This window comes from Melospiza melodia, chromosome 1 (genome assembly GCF_035770615.1).
Source record: "Melospiza melodia melodia isolate bMelMel2 chromosome 1, bMelMel2.pri, whole genome shotgun sequence".
Classification (NCBI taxonomy): Eukaryota; Metazoa; Chordata; class Aves; order Passeriformes; family Passerellidae; genus Melospiza; species Melospiza melodia.
The window spans coordinates 36,786,023-36,805,032 of NC_086194.1; the positions used below are offsets into that span (position 1 = coordinate 36,786,023).

At 38.4% G+C, this 19,010-nt stretch overlaps 1 protein-coding gene across 8 annotated transcripts in view; it reads right to left on the reverse strand.

The window, feature by feature from the left end:
* The window catches only part of TBC1D5 (TBC1 domain family member 5), a 317,794-nt gene extending 310,363 nt beyond the window's left edge, over positions 1-7,431 (reverse strand). For all 8 annotated transcript variants that reach the window (XM_063154185.1, XM_063154177.1, XM_063154169.1 and 5 more), the window contains exon 1: positions 7,342-7,431. The gene's annotated coding sequence lies outside the window, so the exon portion shown is untranslated. The remainder of the gene's footprint in view (positions 1-7,341) is intronic.
* Positions 7,432-19,010: the final 11,579 nt, after the last annotated feature.

Genomic DNA, 19,010 nt, shown 5'->3' on the forward strand with positions numbered 1-19,010 from the left:
GTCAGAAGGGATCTTAAAGATCATCTAGTTCCAATCCCTCCAGCCCAGAGCATGGACACCTTTGCCTATACCAGGCTGCTCAGGACCCCACCCAGCCTGATGTGGAACACATCCATGCAGGAACATCCACAAGTCCTCCAGGCAACCTGCTCCAGTGCCTCACCACCCTCATAGTAGAGAATTTCCTGCTAACACCTGATCTAAAGCTACCCTATTGCAGTCTGAAGCCATCACCCCTTGTCCCATTCAATGCATGCCCTTGTAAAAAAATCCCTCTCCACATTCCTTGCAGGCCCCCTTTGGGTCGGGGAAAGCTGCTCTCAGGCCTCCCTGGTGAGCTCTCCTTCCCAGGCACAACAGCCCCAGCTGCCTCAGCCTGACTTCACAGCAGAGGTGCTCCAGCTCTCTGTGGTCCCCCTCGAACTTGCTGAGGTCTGAGTTATATCTGCTCAAAGTAGATATAGCAGGTTCTCTATTATATTTACTCTTTCATTCTACTTATTAAACTTTTTTTACATTGCTTACTATTTAACATGTTTAAATTATTTTTCATTTCTTCCATTTAACCAATGCATTTAAAATTTCAGATTTATTAAATATTTTACAATGCACTCCTGTATTAGCAGTAACGAGCAGTATAAAATCTGAGTTTGCTGAATCTTTTCCTTTGAGTTGTTGTTTGGCCTTGTCTAAGTCACTTTCCTCTCACTGAAATATATTAATGCTATTTTCATTTATAGATGAAAGGCTCTACAAAAGTACTAAACATTAATCATGAATAACTGAGATAAACTTTAGTTAATAACAAGGTACAAGAAATCAAAGTATCAACTTGACACTGGATCCTCTTATTCAGTTTTATACTGCAAGCAAGCATGCTGATGTAAGTATGATAATGAAATAAACATGAAACATACCACCTAAGGCTTGAAAGTCTCTAGTTTTAAAAGAGGTCCAACTTACATGGGAAAGGTCAGTGGGAACACTTACAAAAACTTTAAAAGCACAGATGATAAAAAAACTAGTAACTTTTAAAGAGAATAATATTATTTTTGAAAGAGAATTTGTTGGGGAAGATCTGAAAATATAACTACACTGCAGCTTGTCAGACTTCAATCAGTAAAATATAGACAGATCTTTCACCAGATATAAATGTTTCATTACTTTGAACAATGACAGGTAGGAAAAAAAAGAGGGTTGAGGAAAGAGAGCACTTATCCACATAATACTGGATGCAGGAGCCACTGGTCGCATCCACCACTGTTAATGAAAAATATCAGGATCCAGAATACAATCATCTTCATCAACAACACTATGTGAAATAAATGAAGCTACAGAACACAACTAAATGGCCAGCGTGCTGGCAAAACAAACTGCTTGCTGACACACCTAAAGCATAGCAGATAAGAAATTATTATCACTTGCTCATTAAGCTCGTCTTTAAGAATTGAGGAAAGAGTGCTGAGCATGACATTGGGGAGGTAGATTATAAACACAGCGTTGTAAAATTTGTAAAATACCTACATATTACCATGGATATTGGAAACATCCATCTATAGAAAATTAACTATCAACAAGAAAATTATTATGTCTAACAAAACTCAGGGTCAACATTGTAAACTCTTATAAACTGACAAGAATTTGAGAAGCTCTGTGGTATGGCAGTTAATCCACAATTGAGAAGTAACTTCAGTAACTTTTAAATGAAGTAACTTCATTTAAAACATCTGCTGTTGGCCACTAAGTCACAAAACAATGCCCTGGATGAAAATTCATCTGACAGCAAGTACAATTCCTACACTAAGATTACAGTGAAGTCTAAATGCCAAAAATTTACTTCTGTAGTTCCAGAAATATTCTTGAAAACTTCCAAAAATTTCCATCCCTTCCCTAAATTCAAGTCTGTTCTCTACGCACACCACACAACCACACACACGTGCACCACCCAACATGAAAAAGAAAAGGCCAATGGCCCACTTGTGTAAAACCCAGAAACTACATGAAAACAACATTAATTATGAAGCAGGCACAATCCAGGTTTCAAGAAACATCATTCAGACATTCATTACCTGATAATTCAGAAGCAAAGGATCCTGACTGTATGTGGTCCTAAGGGCTAAATACACCAGCTCACTCAGAAGGTGGTGATAACAGAGGACTGTTACAGACCATCAGCTCAAACCAGAGAACAGTAGGATTTTTTCTTTTGGTAAGCCCTATTTTTAATGTGCTGAAAGGAAAAGGTCAAACTGAAGTCTTTAATACTGAAACCTAGTATCTCAGGATCTTAAGCTGTCAACAGTAAAAATCAGTTTTTAAAAACTGTTAGTAACAATTTTCTAACATCACTCGCCATAACCAAAGGAATTATCATATATTCCATTATAATAGCTACAATGAGTAAATCACTGGAGTAGACACTGGACATTGCCTAATAATTACTGATCATGATCAAATTACATAGCCAAATAGAGATTACTGAGTTTTATATAAGCATGTAACACACAACAATCCTCACATTCCTGAGTTTTCAAACTTTCAGAAATAAAAAAGTGTTATGAACAAAATTAATCGGAAAGAAAAATCTTAGAAAAACAGGAAAACAGAAACATTCCCAATGGCTTTTATCTTTGGTCAGGCAATTCTACAGCTAGCCAAAGGGAGAATCTTGTACAATTTTGGCTACAGTTCAGCCTAGTTTCTCAAAACCTCAACAAGTAAATTTTAAAAAAAATTTAAAAGCAAATTAAAAAATAAGCAGGATCAACAGCAAAGAACATGGGAGGCTGGATCACCATCAATATAAACTATGTTGCAGAGCGTAGAAAGTGAGAGACACAAAACATCCATCCATGACACCACAAAGGATGTTGGTAACAAACATCGCCTCAACAATAAGAGGCCCATAACTAGACAGAGGTGGCACAAGTGTTAAAAACTGTTAGGACAGATCAAAAATAGTCAATAAATACTTTCATTCTATAGTTGGAAAGATTCAAAATGGTATAATTGTATCACATTATATTGATTTTCCTTCCAACTCATTTGTTAAGCAGATGTTCCAGATCAGATGTTAAAAAACAATGTGAGAAAAGCATTTTAAATCAGCATACTTGTTAAACTTATCTCAGAGTCCTAGAGTAGTCAGCCCAGAAAATCTTTGATCTGCTTATGCTCTTTAAAAACTATGTATTTTAAAATCTGTATGTGTCTTTAAATGCTATGGTCTGCCACCATGCAGAAGAGTGAAAACACAGTGTCAAAGGGACGAATCAAGTTTAAGGCAGCCTGATATGATAGAGAATTCAGATGAGATAACAAGAACTAAGGAAAGACAGATGCATTCAAATGTATTCAAACAATAATTGCATGCCTTATTTTTAAATAGTGGCAGAGATGAATCACTGAAACAAGTCATCCAGAAAAGTAGATGGTAGATTCTCAGTATCTCGATAAACTTAAAAAAAAAAAAAAAAAAAAAAAAAGAAAAAGCTTAGCCCAACAGAAGTTCAGAAATCCAACCCATTGAGACAAGAACTGATGCTGCAATACATTTAAGGTGAAATGCTCTTGCAGTACTTAATGCAAGTCAACTCCAGAAAGCACATGAACTTTTCACATACACAACTAGATTAATTAGTAGCATGGTAGTAATGGTCTTTAATAAACCTAAAATAACGATTTGCCAGCCCATTAGCAGAACAAAAAAACTCCCAAATTAAATAGTACAGAAGGATAATGTTGGGGGGTTTTAAATAGAACACCATGGTACTGTCTCATTTCTTCTGTATTCAATTCAGTATCAGTAACACCTGATTCTTCCTCATATTCTCAAACTAATTCCAAAGAGACTTCAGGTCATGTTACAAGTCAGTGCTTTTGGGAAATCTACATTTAACATTAACAGAGGCAGAATACCCATTTCTATTCTGTTTGGTAACTCATCAACTTTTAAGCAAGATAAATGCTAAATGTTCAATGTTCATCTCCAAGGTCTGGATGTAGTTTGACTAACTGCTCCAGCTCAGCTCTTGCTGTCACAGTTACAAATATGGTCAACTGTTTCTCCTCAAGGACTGTCACACATGGATTCAGGTATGATTCAGAGAAACCACGCTTTTTTGTATTTAATGTCATTAAAAAGAGCAAGAATTACTAGATTATAATGGGGGACCTCAAACTACATTATTTTCAAGTCCTTTTTGTGAAAGTAGTTGATCACAGAAGTTGCAAAATCGGAAAAAAAAAGTCACTTGGTTAAGTGATAAAAACATTCTTAAATAAAACAAACACCACAGTAACAACCTTGCTGAAAGCTGGAAATGGTACTAGCTACACCTTTTGGAGGTCAAAAGCAGAGTTCAAGCCTCACCAATGTAACAACCAAACACAGTCAAGCAACTCCTTCTATCGTATTTAACAGTTCTCCTCCTCCTCCTCCTCTGAAAGCACAGATCACCCAACGATGTGTGTTTTTATAGACTACAGACTTAACTGCTTTGGGCCTTTTCCTGGGCCAGAAGAAAAAGCACACAAAACCTACAGCTTATTTGCCTCAGAGCAGTGCACAGCCTAAGTCAAACAGTTTAGATAACACACCACATTTGCACTCAGCAGACATCACTGGCTCCTGATCCAAAATGCTCTTACACGTGCTAATCAACAAAGCCTCCAATGGACTAGGAACTGATTATCTTAGAAACTGTCTATCCTCCACAATTCTCAGCAACAGCTGTTGTCAATTACAGCAGCATACCTAACAGTTAAAGATAAAACTCCTAAGGATGGAGCATGAAGTAAACTTTCTAAGACTTCATCAACAGAATTCCTTCCAGGGCAAAGTGTAAACCAGTTCTTTGCACAGCCATTCCCCAGTGAAAAATGAAGCTGTAATAGCAACAACAACCCGGAGACAGCAAAGATGATCTCTACATTAGCATAAATCATAGGGAGGCAGGGAATGTATAACACATTTCCACCAAATCACATTTTTCTTGCACATCAGTACAAGGTAACAAAGTCTAAAAGATTCAAGTGCAAACAAAAGAGAAAAGCACAATGTTCAAGTAAAGCCAACATGGTTATGTAAAGAAGGAAAAATGTGAGAGGAATATTTTCTCTTATATTTCTCAAAGGTTACTGCCCTTCTCACAGGCGGCAAACCTGTCAGAAAACCTCTGAACCAATTTTGTGTGGCAAGTAAGGTTTGCTAATACTGCAGCTTAAAAAGAAAAACTGTTTGTAAACATCAAGTTTCTGGCTTTTCTCAGATTTACAAGAAGGCGAAATGAAGTAAAACATGTAAGAATCTCATCAGTTTAATTAATTATTGACCAAAGCTACCAGTAGAAGCCTTACTTAGTTGTCTTTTCATCCAAAGAGCTGAAAAACAGCCTCTTGTTTTCATCTCACTGACAAAAGGATGCCATTACTATCTTTTCTAATGTTTAGTTTTCACAGGAATTTACCATATCTGTAGTACCTAAATTATGAAGCCATCATAAAATCTAAGGGGGGAAAAATGCACCATCTTTCCGGTATGCACTTAACACATCCAGCAATTGCTCATGTTCTCATACTTTGCTAGGCACTGAAATTGGCCATGTAGGTTGCAGCCCATACAGCTCCAGTTGCTGGCTCAATAGCAAAGTTGTCAATTTCAAGTAAGAAAATATACAAAAAAAGTTTTGAAATTTACCAGTTGATTTGGAATAGACTCTGTTTGTTTACCTGACATCTGAACTTTGATTTCAACACAGTATTAATTGTAACAACTTCATCAATCGCTACTATTTATATTCATCCATATGACCCTTACGGGTACAGCATTTAGGTCAAACGTGGGCCACGTGTGACAGTAAAAAAAAATTTAAAAAAAAAATAAATAAAGGCTGACAACTGGTAATCACAATTGTGTTAACTCACAATTACAGCTACTACACTAACAAAATGAAAAAAAAGGACTGGTTTCAAAAATAGAATTCATTATCACCCACAAACAATGTAAATTTCTTATTGCCGGGTTTCAGATCTTAACAGCATTTCAACCTCTGAGTTGAAACTGTAACAGTGGATGATGATTTAGAGAGATGGGATCTAGGACTAATTCATCTGAATATTTCAATGAACGTCAGATTCTTAAAAATATTTTCAATAACAACAATCAGCCCACACATAACTGGAATGCATTTTGGAATCTTTCGTTTCCACAGAGTATTATCAGTAAACAGCTGAACTAATGTGTGACCAGTAACAAAACTGACATATTACAACTTCAAAGAAGTTTCTTTAGTCTGTAAAGAGACTTATGTGGTGCTTTTTAACCAAATTTCAGAGCATTGTAAGGGAAGGTAACCAGGATTACTGAGAGTCAAGCAGGGAATGGATATCACGGAGCTGAGTTGCAGAGGTAGGAGTGTATTCTTTTTTCCCAAGTGTCATCCCAGTACATTTTGTACATGATTCTTTCACATGTATACCTCTTTCATGAGCATACCACCAAAGCGATGCTATGCCAGCATGATGGAACAACTGTTTCTTAAAAGCAAACCATAAAGCCTCCAGGATGTGTAATACCACAGGGCATGTAGCTAAACTGAACTACTGATGGGTACAGCACAGCAATTTCACTGTATGAAACTCTCAAACAGCTAAAATGTGTTAATTGCAGCCCATACACAGAAATGCAAACTTGTACACCACTTGAACTGCTGTATCCCGAAGAAAAACACGTGTGATGGTTAAACATCTACCACTGATGGCAATGGACAGCTAGCACAGACTGAGTCAGGTAGGTGAGAGCAGGGAGGTAGATAGGCTCTGGGGCAGGAAAACTGAAGGGAACGCAAGCTGCTTCCAAAAATGTTTTGAAGGCCTGGAGGGAAAAAATATTAGAATAACCATGAAGACCTTCAAATTCCCTCTTCAGCCATCGGAATCACCAACAACAATTAAAAAAAAAAAAAAAAAAAAAAAAAGCCAACAAACCAAACTAGAGGGGGAAACCTTGTGACAAATCTGCCTCCTCCTCCCTCTCTGCTCTCACCTCCCGGCAGCGAGGTTGCACAGCTCCCTGCCGGGGATCACCTGCCCTGGGCACGCCCCGGGCCGCCGCCGCTCCCGGCGGGACCCCGCGGGAGGGGCGCGGGAGAGGCCGAGCAGCGGCGGCGGCGCGGGGCGCGCAGGCCTCGGCGCCCCCCCGGCCCCGCTGCCGCCACTGACGGCCGGCAAAGGGGCTCGGCGGGGTCCGGGGCTCGGGGCGGCGCACTGCGGCTGCGGGGCGGCCGGCGGGGAGGGGGGCAAGCGGGTGAAAGGGAGCAGATGCTCTGGAGCTGGTTTTACCTGCTGCTGCTGCTGCCTGCAGTGGCATGAAGATCTGGCTCAGCCTCTCTCTCTCTCTCTCTCTCCCTCCCCGCCTCCCTCCTTCCTCCCCTCCCGCCCTCCCTCCCTGCGGCTCGGCTCGGCGCGGCGCACAGACCCCCGTGCCGGCCCGACGCCCTGCGAGAGACGCGGGGCAGGGGGAGGCGGTGGGGGAGACCCGGGCACGGGAAGGCAAGGGAAGGGGAAGGGCTCCTGCCCGCCGGCGGGGACTCGCTGTGGCACCGCCCCGCTCCCGCCGCGCAGGCGCCCGAGCCCGCGGCCGCCCGGCGCCTGCTCCTTGTCCCTGCTCCGAGCTCCCGGTGCCGGCTCAGCTGCCTGTACCCGCAGGGGCTGCGGGGCGCTGCTGGAACGGGAAGGGCGAGCATGGGGCTGCCCCCGCGGCTTCTCGCCACCGCGCTGGGCAGCAGCAGAGGGGCGGCGGGGTTGGTCGGAAACGGGAGGGTTTGCTTCTCTTCGGGGCCTTTCGGCCTCTTGAGGAAGCCCGATCTGTTCGTGTTTACATAAAGCATGCGTAGAGTGCAGTTACCAGTCACGCAGTGCGTAATGAGGAGTGGGGGAAAGGGGCTTAAAATGAAGGTAATTGAAAGTGGGTCCGTAGCATCGCGCTGGCCGGGTTCAGACGGCTTGGGAAGCACCCTGGTGGAAGGAGTCCGGTGCTCGGCTGAGCCCGGGGCGGCCGGGGGTGCGTGCTGGCCGGCGGGGCGCCTCGGCCCCAGCAGCGCGGTCACTGGGCACGGCCCTGCGAGCCGGCGGCAGCTCGCTGGGACAATCCCGTCCCTTCCCAAGGCACCCTTGGATCGCTGGCATGCGATTGAGATCAGTCACAAAGATCTCTTAAGGCTTGGAAAATCCGGTAAACGTGCTGCTTGCTTGGCATCAGCCCTTCATTAAAAGTCATAAGGGGAGGTGAAGAGAGGGGCCCCAAGTATTGAAGAGTTCATTTTTCTTGCGTGCACGGGGTGCGTTTATGCAAGCGTATGCAGGTGACGTGAAGCGCCTTGTAACCTTCTGACTTAGGTTGCTCCTTGTGACCATTTTGCAGTTTCCCATTATGTGCACTAGGTATCCAGGCTTTTCTTTGGAGACCCCAGTACAAGACAAAAAGGGGACACTAGAGACATACTACATTATAGATGTAGCTGAAGCAGAAATGTTATTTGAACCTGAGTCTTAGAAAAATAAGCCTAAAACTGGCATGTTTGACTGTTAGAACATACTTCAAGGTAACTTAGGAAGAAAGATAATCAGTCCAAGATACACCTAGAAATGAAATGGGCATAAACTTTTTAAGTTTAATAACAATTCCATGATGAATGTTATGTATGGTATCTAATCTCTGAAGATACTTCTTACAATTCCCTTGATTCCCAGGAAGGAACTTTTTAGCTTTTTGGGTAATTTCAGGGCAAGATAATCAGCCTATCTATGTGGTTTTGCCAAAGACACTTAGAGAGGAAATCTTAACTCCATGTCAGTCTACAGATGTTTTTGATTCCCAGATGTTTGATTAAGAAAAGAGAGACCAAAGTAGGTTCCGGCCTGCTGATGATAGTGTTTTACAGCCATACATTTACATTTTTTTGCTACATCAGATTGTTTAAAGTAGAAAGAGCCATTTAAAGTTAAATTGTTGGGAGATTTAAAATTAAAAAGCTCAGGACAAAAAACAAATGAAGATATGAGAATTTCCTTGCATGTCCATATATTCATTAATTTCAAACACATACTTTCATTTTCTATTTGCAATAAAGATTTTCTCTTTGTCTCTCCCTACATTTATTTTGTGTTAGAGCAGATTTTGATATTAAAAAAGCCAAGCAGTCAAGCATGTAATTTTTTTCTAGTAATACCATGTTTTGAATAACTTGAACAGCTCAGTGATGAAAATATAATTTTGTTCGATACAGGGCATAGCATTTGGTTTAGAAATAATGCAGCCGTCTACAGTCAGCCTGTATATATCACAGTGACCTGTCCACTATAAATGCATGGAAGTTCCTATTTTCTGTTTTGCAGTACAGTGCATTTTAGGTAAAATCATGTCCAAGAGTAGTGTGTGTTTGGGAGAAGAAATGGCAGTGTGAAGAATTATATAGCACATTATTGTGTTGAAGATAGGGGTGTATAGAGAGGGCTCATTAGGTAAAATTCGTATTGAAAGTATCAAGACCTTTTTCATAAGCCTGCAGATTTGTGCTGCTGTTTAAAAAAGGGAAGTGTGCACCTGCCTTTGGCACATATTCCCACTGAGTGCTCAAGTCAGGCAATTGCGAGTTGTCTAAATAACTGCTGGAATAATTATATGAGCATAGGATATCTAATTGTGTGTGCTTAGGGGATGTCTTAAAAGATTTGGGCCCTCTCAGTATTCTCAATATGAAAATTTTCCCATGGAAAATAAAAGCTGGAACAAAAGCCAGCAGGAAAAACAACAGCAGAATCTGCCAAAAGTAGTTATTCTTGTTTCATTGGCAATCAATTGTTAGGCTAATCATAACATTTAGAATGCCATTTTAAACAAGAATGGAGGTTCCACCCCTTAAATTAAAACATTGTGAAGAAATTAGTCCCTTCTACTTATGCACCAGTAAAGAGAAAAATAAATTCCAAATATTACTGATTTCTGTTTTTTAAGACCATGGAGGGTTAAGGTCAATCTACTTATTTTGTGTTCACAATACATCCTACTGCAGAGTCACAAGTAGAGGTATGTAAATTTTGTATAGGTCAAGAAAATAATGTTTCTTGTATTAGGTGTTGACTGAAATATTCTTGAGGTTATAAATATATTAAAAATTTTACTTGGCTGTATGTTGCAATTATGAAGAATCTTTGTTTATATTTAGTTATGTTTTCAGTGGGGTTCTTCACTTAAGTAGTCTGGTCTGTAATCAGGCTATGTTTTATACATACATCTCATGTGTAAGCAGTATACGTAGCAAAAAATGCCTATGTTGCTTGCTAGCATTTTAGTTTCCTGTCCTTTGGAGGATAGAGGGTAGGCCAGCTTCATTATCAGCTATAGAATAAAGCCATTACATGCATATGAACTAGTTAGGATGATTTTATATAGTTTGAAAAAGCATTATATAGATTTGCCAATTGAATAAAATGTAAAGCAATTTTTTTCCTTTTGCTCTTAGTTAACTCATGCAAACAATCTAAAAATTCCCATAGAATTTTAATCTATATTTATGTGAATTATATACAAAGCATTTTTATTGAAGCATATGCATGCATGATTGTGTATATATACAAATATATTGGGTTTCATATTTGATCTGTGATCCAGGAAATTTTGAAATCTCAGGAATCTTAAGAAAATCTCAAGGAAGTTTTTATGAGTGCAGATTCTCCCATGAGTCAAATGAAACTGCACTCCTCTATCCAGTGAATTCCCATAGAGAAAGTGGGAAATATTTGTGGAGTACTTCTGTCATTTTTAGACCCTAAAATGAAATGTATTCTGTTCACAGCCAATAAGAATAAAGTTATATTGGTTTTAAACTTGATGTATTTTCTTCTAGTAAGATCTGCTTGACACCATTGTCAGCTTGATGTTTCCATTGTAACTGTTCACTTAATCACTCTTAAGTTCTGCTTTTGTACATTGTTTAAAAATATTTACCAGTCATAACGAGAATAATTAATTACAAGTTTTATTCTGTCTTTTGCATTCTCCACCTGAGCCTTCTTGTGTGAAAAAGTAACTGCTTTGTTCCTCTTATTAGAGTAGATTTGGCCATAGACATTTACTCCATAACTCAAACGGGTCTTAAGTAATTTTAAAATCCTTGGGTTTAGTGGAACTTATTTAAGCTCTTTGTGAACCTGTATGTCAAGTGATACAATTTAGTATAATTCTCCTATTATTAATTACACATCCCAAATACCTACTACAACATACTGTGTCTTCTTCCAGTAGAGAGCCAAACATCTCCTGCTTTCTCAAGAAAATGCATAGCTTGACATAATGTTGTATCAGTTGTATCAAACATGATGAAATGCGTCAAGTGAGTTTGACAAAGAGGCATGACTTAATGTTCTGAAAAAATTTAAAGAAATCAAGGAGAACTGAGTGAGCTAGAGCAAAAAAGACAGATGAACTACTGTTGGAAAGAATAAAAGGAATCATGTACTCCAGACTAGCTCAATTAAAATTTGACACGGGTGAGACTTCCTCTGAAACGTGTCAAGAAACCAACCTGTTTTTGTTTTGATGACTCTGTGCACCAGCACAGAGTCATGTCAGCATAACATAGTGTACCACGTAGCTGTTGGGCCAGTGCATCAAGAGACGAAGAAACTGAATAGAGCAGAGCAAGGATATACACAGATTTAACGGAGAAGGGCAAAAAGAAAATGAACTGGATATCAGAAAAAGTCCTTTCTAGGAACATCCAAAAATAAACCATGATACCTGTGGATGTGAGTGACCAGGGCAACATTTTTGCATGTGGTACCTTTAGTCCCAATTCAGTCAAAGCCATCCATCGACACTTAAGTTCCATTGATTTCAGCAGAGCTTAAGTGCTTTCCTGAATCGAGGCTAATTAAGTGCATCACAGACAAATACTTGTGTGCATAAATTGTTTACAGGATTGGGGCTTTAGGGCTTGTCTAAACAGAGACACTCAGGAAAATTAATCCAAATTAACTAAAGGTATGAATTTAAAGTGGATTAGTTAAACCACATTAAACCCCAGTGTGGACTGGGGTTTAATGTGGTTTAACTAATCCACTTTAAATTCACTGTTTTAATTACTTTGGATTAACTTTCCTGAGTGTCCCTGTTTAGGCAAACCCTTGGTGTATTGAATGACGTCCCCAAATGAGTCAAAATTAAAGTAGACCCCAATCTATATAAATAAAAATTCTGCATTGGCGAGGGATGAAATCTTCCAATTTTTACAATTCCATTGACTCTGTACCACCAGTGTGCTGAGGAACAGCAGCAATGAGATGAAGTATCAGTTTGTAAACATGGCAATGGAACTAAGCCATGAAACTCCAAGCTGTGTATGAAAGGCTGGTCTGAGAAAAAAATCAGAATAAAAACCCAAATTTTCAAATCAGTCTTGTGTATTTCGGTGATATTAAATTGCAATTTAAAAATAAAGATCAGATTTATTTCCACTTAAATTGGCAAGACCAGTGAAGGTACTGTGGCTGCCAATACAGTCTGTGATGGCTAGCGGGGAACCCAAAGCTGGCAAAAGAAGTAAGACAAGCCTTATTTATGTAAATAAGAAACCATTTGTATTTAATAATCAGCTATTACTTCTGATTAGCCACTTACATATGATATATAAATAAAGCACTCAAATAGCAGTTGATATTATTATTTTGATAAATGAACATTTGTGTTCTTTTGAAAGCTACAGTCTGATTTCCAGGGTAGCATTTGTTTAGAGTTCTGCTGGAAGTGGTGAGACTTCATTAGACTTTGAGTTGGGGGTCAGCGGAACAACCATATTCTTCAGGTGCATTAAAAATTAAATGAGGAGGAAAACATGGAATTGCAGCTATGCAAATTAACTGAGTGTGGAGAGAATTTTTTTTAGTAAGTAGGCAAATAAATAAATAAATAATAAACCATTGATAACTACTCAATTTGGCATGAAATATCAGACATTCATGGCCAGACACCCAGCTGGTGTAAGTGGGCAGATGGTTCTATCTTTACTTAGAAATGATAAGTTTGGGAAAAATTTTGTTTGGTTTTTTTTTTTAATTTAAGCAAAATCTGTTCCTCTGCTGAAAGTGACAATTCTTTAAATAAAAATATTGTTGAAAAAGGTTAGTCTTTTTGTATTCAAGTTGTGCAATTCAATTTTGATATTTAAAACTTGAAACTTGCTATGTGGCTAATCTATTTTACTTTGCCCTGTTGAAAGTGCCTGCAACCTGACTGCTTTCCAGCCCTGGTAAGATACACATTCATGAGGCTGTCACAGCCACACTTCCATAAAAAAAATTGCCTATGATTAAAAGGCCCTTGATGATTTACCCCTTATAATAATATGTGCTCAGTGCTTGGTAACCAGTGATGCTCACTCAAAGGGCAATTTTTAAGAATTGTCTTTTTTGCCATTTATTTGAAAATACTGCAAAGCAGTTTGATTGTGACAAGGACCATGTATTTCTGATAGACATCTCCTGCTGCCCCCACTCCTTGCAGAGCTTCATGGCCCTCTCTGACCTCAGCCTTCTTCTGCAGTGGGACAGGTCTCCTCTGTAGCTGCTGACACTTGGTAAAGGACAGGAGCTGAACCCACTGAACTGGAGGAAGAAGCAAAGCAGGGAGATTGGGGAGAAAGGAAGCTGCACTGAAGGCTGGATGGGTGGGTGAGGGTCAGTAGTACCTGATCTCCAAAAACTGAGTAGCAAATTGAAAGTTTGAGTAACTTTATCTCCGTCAGCTTTTTTATTCTTGGTTCTGCTGACCAAGTGCTTCAGTAATTTTTTTCTTTCTCTGCAGCTAGCTTTTTTCCTCAGTCGCTTCCTACATACAGCTTTAGGATATTTTTTTTTCTAAAATTAACCCCAAACCTTAAAGCTGTTGTTCTTAAACACTAATGTTCTGTGCCAATAATTATTTTATACTGTCGTTTCACTAGTCTAGAACATAATTAAGCGTGTTCCCAGCTGTTCAGTTCTTGATGCAGAAGATTCCCTCAGCTTGCATTGGGCAGAATAATGGGCTGTGAAACTATTGCTTGTGTGCAGGTACAGTATAGATAGAAGTTAGAAGGAAAGTTACAGAAAAAAAAAACAAGTGAAAGGGAATGTTCATTTTCACTTTGATCTTTATATTTCCAGAATTTATTTAATAAAATAATATCCCCGTGGACAGGTGAAAAAATGCACATTGACTTTTATGCATGCTGAAAATGATTGCTCCCCTGGTAAGTAGAAAAGGTAGTTCTAATCCTTGCCCTATTTTGGAGAACTCTAATTTAGTGCCTGAAGGAGTTTTAGGGCAGGAGCACTTCTTTCATTACACTGAATCCCACTTGTTTTTTGCAACAATTAAGTGTAAGCCCTACAGCAGCACAACTGTTAAGATTTTTATGGCTCTTAAAAGGGACACTAACAATATGAAATGAGTGAAATAACATACACTGAATAGTACCAATTGTTTATGGCACTCTTTTTTCTGTCTTATAGCATTGAAAATGTGGTTGAAATTTTGGGGTTTTCCTGATACAGTGTTTGTGTGGGCCAAACAACAGTAGAGTAATTGCCCTCTAGCTCTGCAAAATGTACACAGGATCCTCTGTGCTTGAGCACATTCTCTTCTTCTCTGGTGATCTGATGTAGCAGCATGCTTCTTCACCAGAGGGGTGTCCTAGAAAAAGAAGGAACTCCCGCTCTGAGGTGTTTTCAAAAGAATATTACTTTTTATTGCCACAGTTTTTATTCAAGGATTTCACTAAAGCTTTAAATGTGTCAATGAGTATTCAGATTAGCCCTAAAAACTATTTGTCAATCACAGAGTAAAGTGTGGGAAGGATGAATTCAGTTCACAGCCACAAAGTCAATCAAAAACAAAGAACGCTTCTGCTGAATTTATCATATCCGTTAACCTCATTATGATAGTGATTGTCTGGGGTGCATTTCAGTGTAATAACCAGTGAGAGATTGGGAAGGGATGAAGCAACTGTTTCCTCTAGAACACTTTATGCAATGCTGCCAGGGGAAGATTGTCTTATTTCTGTCCTCTCTGTAATTCTTTTTTTCCCTCAGAGTGAACTGAGGCGACTGGCCCTATTCCTCTCTGAGTAAACATTTGTAGTGTTTAAGTCAGCCAAAGAAGACAGTTAAAAAAATTCACCTTGCCAGTGTGAAGGCAACTGAAGACAATTACCAAAATTCTTCTCTATACTTCTACTCTTTTTCAACAGCTTTTTGTATTTCCTGTTGATCTTAGGTACTTTCTGCAGGAGTGAAACTACACAGAAAATCTTTACAGCACTCGTCTACACATGTGGGGGGCAGGACACAAACAAGGAATAGACTGGAGAATAGAAACCTGATTCTACTCCTTTTAGACTTCGCTCTAAATGGTAACAATTCTGAAGTGGTGAATTGAAGTGCTAGTATCTTTCCCAAATCTAATATATAAAAACCTCTTCAAGGTCTAGAATTCTAAACACAATTAATTTTTGTTATTTCTTTTTTTTTTTTTCACTATTTACAAGGGTGAATGTCTGAGGACTTCTAAGGATCTGCAGTGAAGAACAGAAAAAGAAAGAGAGCTTCTGGATTTTTTTGGAAAATTAATGATCTATCAATTTCCTAGGGGTTCTCTGCAATTTTAGTCATTGAAATACTTGATCTCTAGAACCATCTCTGAACAAGGAGAATGATGAAACTTTAGCAATGGTACATTTTGTCTCAAGAGTTATTTAAGCTATGGTTTTGATCAATACTGATGAGAACAAACCTAAAACCAGTCCTCCAATTTTATATTTGGTCTCATGGGGGCTTGGGGAAAGGAAAATGGTTTTCCACCATCATTTTGTCCTCTAAAATCAAGAATCGGCTAAGCAAATGAAGGACAACTTCTCCTTCAAATTGCGTGCTTTGTCTTTCCTTTAATTCTTTTCCTTCCCTTCTCTCTGTCCAAAATATCTGGTTGGTGTAGATTCCTCACACTTCAGTGATAGAATTCTTTCATAAAAAAAATGTTGGTGTGCACAGTCCTTGTGAAAAAAACACATTCTTTTCTCAGCCTTCAGGTAGCTAATCTCTTCATTCATGTAACATTGTCAGTCACTTGCCCATCATCATGAAAACTTCCAAATTTTATGGATCATAAATTTGTACTATAAAAAAATGCCCAGGTAAATGAAACATATTCCCTGAATGCATGCACACATGATTTTCTTTAAAAAAATTCTAGTTTGTTTGTTTTTTTATAAAAGCATAAAGAAGACAAATCTATTTTTGCTCTGCTATTCCTTTCTGAATGCACATTTAAAATGAAAATTTCTTGAGATCACAAGAAGTCGAGCCATTAAGCATTTTTAAAATGTCTCTCACTAAGAAAAATTGTCTTGTGCCCTTAGTTAAGCACTGACTTCAAACCCGTGATTTCTGCATTGAGTTTTATTAGCAGTCAGTAAGCAAATTTGAGGGGCCTGATCCTGCATTGCTGACACCATGCTGGATGAGGCAGAAATAAAACAGCACACTAGAAATTAAATTAAAGGCCAAGTCTGTAACTGTTACTGAAATCAAATAATTCCAACTGCAGTCTTATGAGCAGTTAGTAGAGTCCCCATGGTGCTAAATTATCATAAATCTTGAGGGTATCTACTGTTGTGCCAACTGTCCAATGAGATGCAACGATCCCTGCAGCAAGAGTTGGAAACCAAACTCCCAAACCATTCTCCCATCGAAGGGCAGGATTTGTTCAGGAGGAACTGAGACCTGGATAAAGAACTGGATGACCCCCTGTAATCCCTTTCCCTATCTTTACCAAGTCTACACAATAAAACCCAACCCAAACCAAACCAAAAACAAAACTGGAAAACCCCATCATAAAACAAAACAACTAAAAACAAACAAACTTAGAAAGGACACTCAGTTTCTCTTGCAAAAAATAAAAGTATCAATCTGTACACACTAGCAATCAACGCCATATAGTTCAAAGACCACACAAAGGAATTTTTTAGCTATACAAGTGAAAATATACACCTTTTAGTTACAGCCCATCTCCAATGTGTGTTCCTATCCTAATATTGAACACTATTGCTTTTGACTTCCCCAGGCGCAAGGTTTTTTCAAGGAAAATAGAAAGAAAAAGAAAGACCTCAAACGTTTTTAATTCATACAATGTGCTTGATTCTTCTTGCCTATCAATTTCATCCTAAGCAGAAGAACATGGGTCAACTTGAGTGAGTTGTGTATGAGATCAAGAGTCATGCAGAGACCAAATGTCCTGTTCTCATCATAAATCTTTATACAAGCTGGAGCAAAAATTTTTAAAGTTCCATGACTGAGAGGTAGGTGAGTTAAAAGGAAGTACCTGAACACGGGTATTCCTGCAATGTCACTGTTTCTGATCAGCAAATGCTAAGTGAACAAACAACTTATTCACCAAGTCTGTTCTTTCTAACTAAAGAGTTTGAGTCAGAACAATATGAAAATAACCAAATGAAGTTAGTCTTTGTAAGACCAACCCATCTTTGCCTGTAGTATCAGGCAAAGAAGACATGAATAAAAGTGAATCTTCACTTACTGAGGTCACTGTAGGATCAACTGCTAAATTCAGCAGAGGGGGTTTTACTCATAAATATACTCATTTACTTATTTACTCATAAATAAGGACAAATTCTTTGTGAGAGCTCTATCCCATCTGATAGATGTTTATTTGAAACAAAGGTTGAGTTTGAAGACTCAATTCAAAGTGAGGTTTTGGTCTCAAGAACTGCCTTTTCAAGACACTGTTTCAAACAAATCTATACACCCTTCCCAATTTTGTTAGTCATACAGTCTTTCAGTAGCTACTGCAGCTAACAGTTAGGGGAGCAGAAAATATTTTGGGCAGAAATACTGCTAATGTTAAATACCCTATAATTGGTCTGTGATAGGAGTCTTTTTTATTGATATTGTCAAAAATGAGAAAAAAGGGCTTACAACTGAACAATGCCAAAGACCTTGTTTTCTGTTTCAAAATAGACATTATTTCAGTAATGTGATAGGGGCTATTTAACTTCATTCAAAGGAAAATTAGAAGATCTGTGGCTTGAAGAGCCCAAGTACTTAAAATATAGCAGTAAAAAAAGCTGATGGGGAACCATCTTTGTCTAGTGTCACTGAGGTCTAACTTCCCAATGTGTTTTGGACCATAGCCAATCTCTTTTTTCCTGTGTTAAAGAAAAGATAGATAACATTCAATTTCTTCATTTTCATTCCCTAATTTTGGATATAATCTTCAGAAGTTTCAGATTTATGTAGTCTCATAACGTGCCCTGGAGATATCACATACCTAATTCTTCTTGTTCATTATCACCCCTTGTTTTGTATAAATTGCTGTTATGTTGAGATTTCTCTTCCCCTTTTATTAAGGCAGTTAACCATTTACCAGTTTTATATGAATTATCATAGAAAAATTTATTTGGTCTATAAAAATAATTGGCTTCTTTAACAGCAATATTATTCAATAGTGCCTTAATCTGTAGCAATTCTACATAAGCTTTTTACTATGGGATTTTTGATGTTCTAATTTTTTATTGTTATCTTTGCTAATAGCTCAAATTATTCTTGCCTTTGGCATTTCCTAATTTCATGACATACACCTAAAATCCACCTTCTAAAAATTACTTTGAAAGCCTTCAGTGCACTATGATATGATGCAGAGACCAAATTAAAATTTATGTATTCCTTGATTTTCCTTTTAATGGCTATTAGAAATTCTTTATCCTTAAGTAATAAGGTATTGAATCTCCAATGCAAACCACTTTTATTCTCCTCTGTTTGAATTATCTCTATTATTTCACTGTTATGTGATCAGATGAAAAGAATCCATGCACTTTAATTCTCAATTTACTCTCAAACAGGTCTTTTCCCTGAAAAAATGTTATGCCTCATGCAAGACTGATTTTCCACAGAAAAGGCAT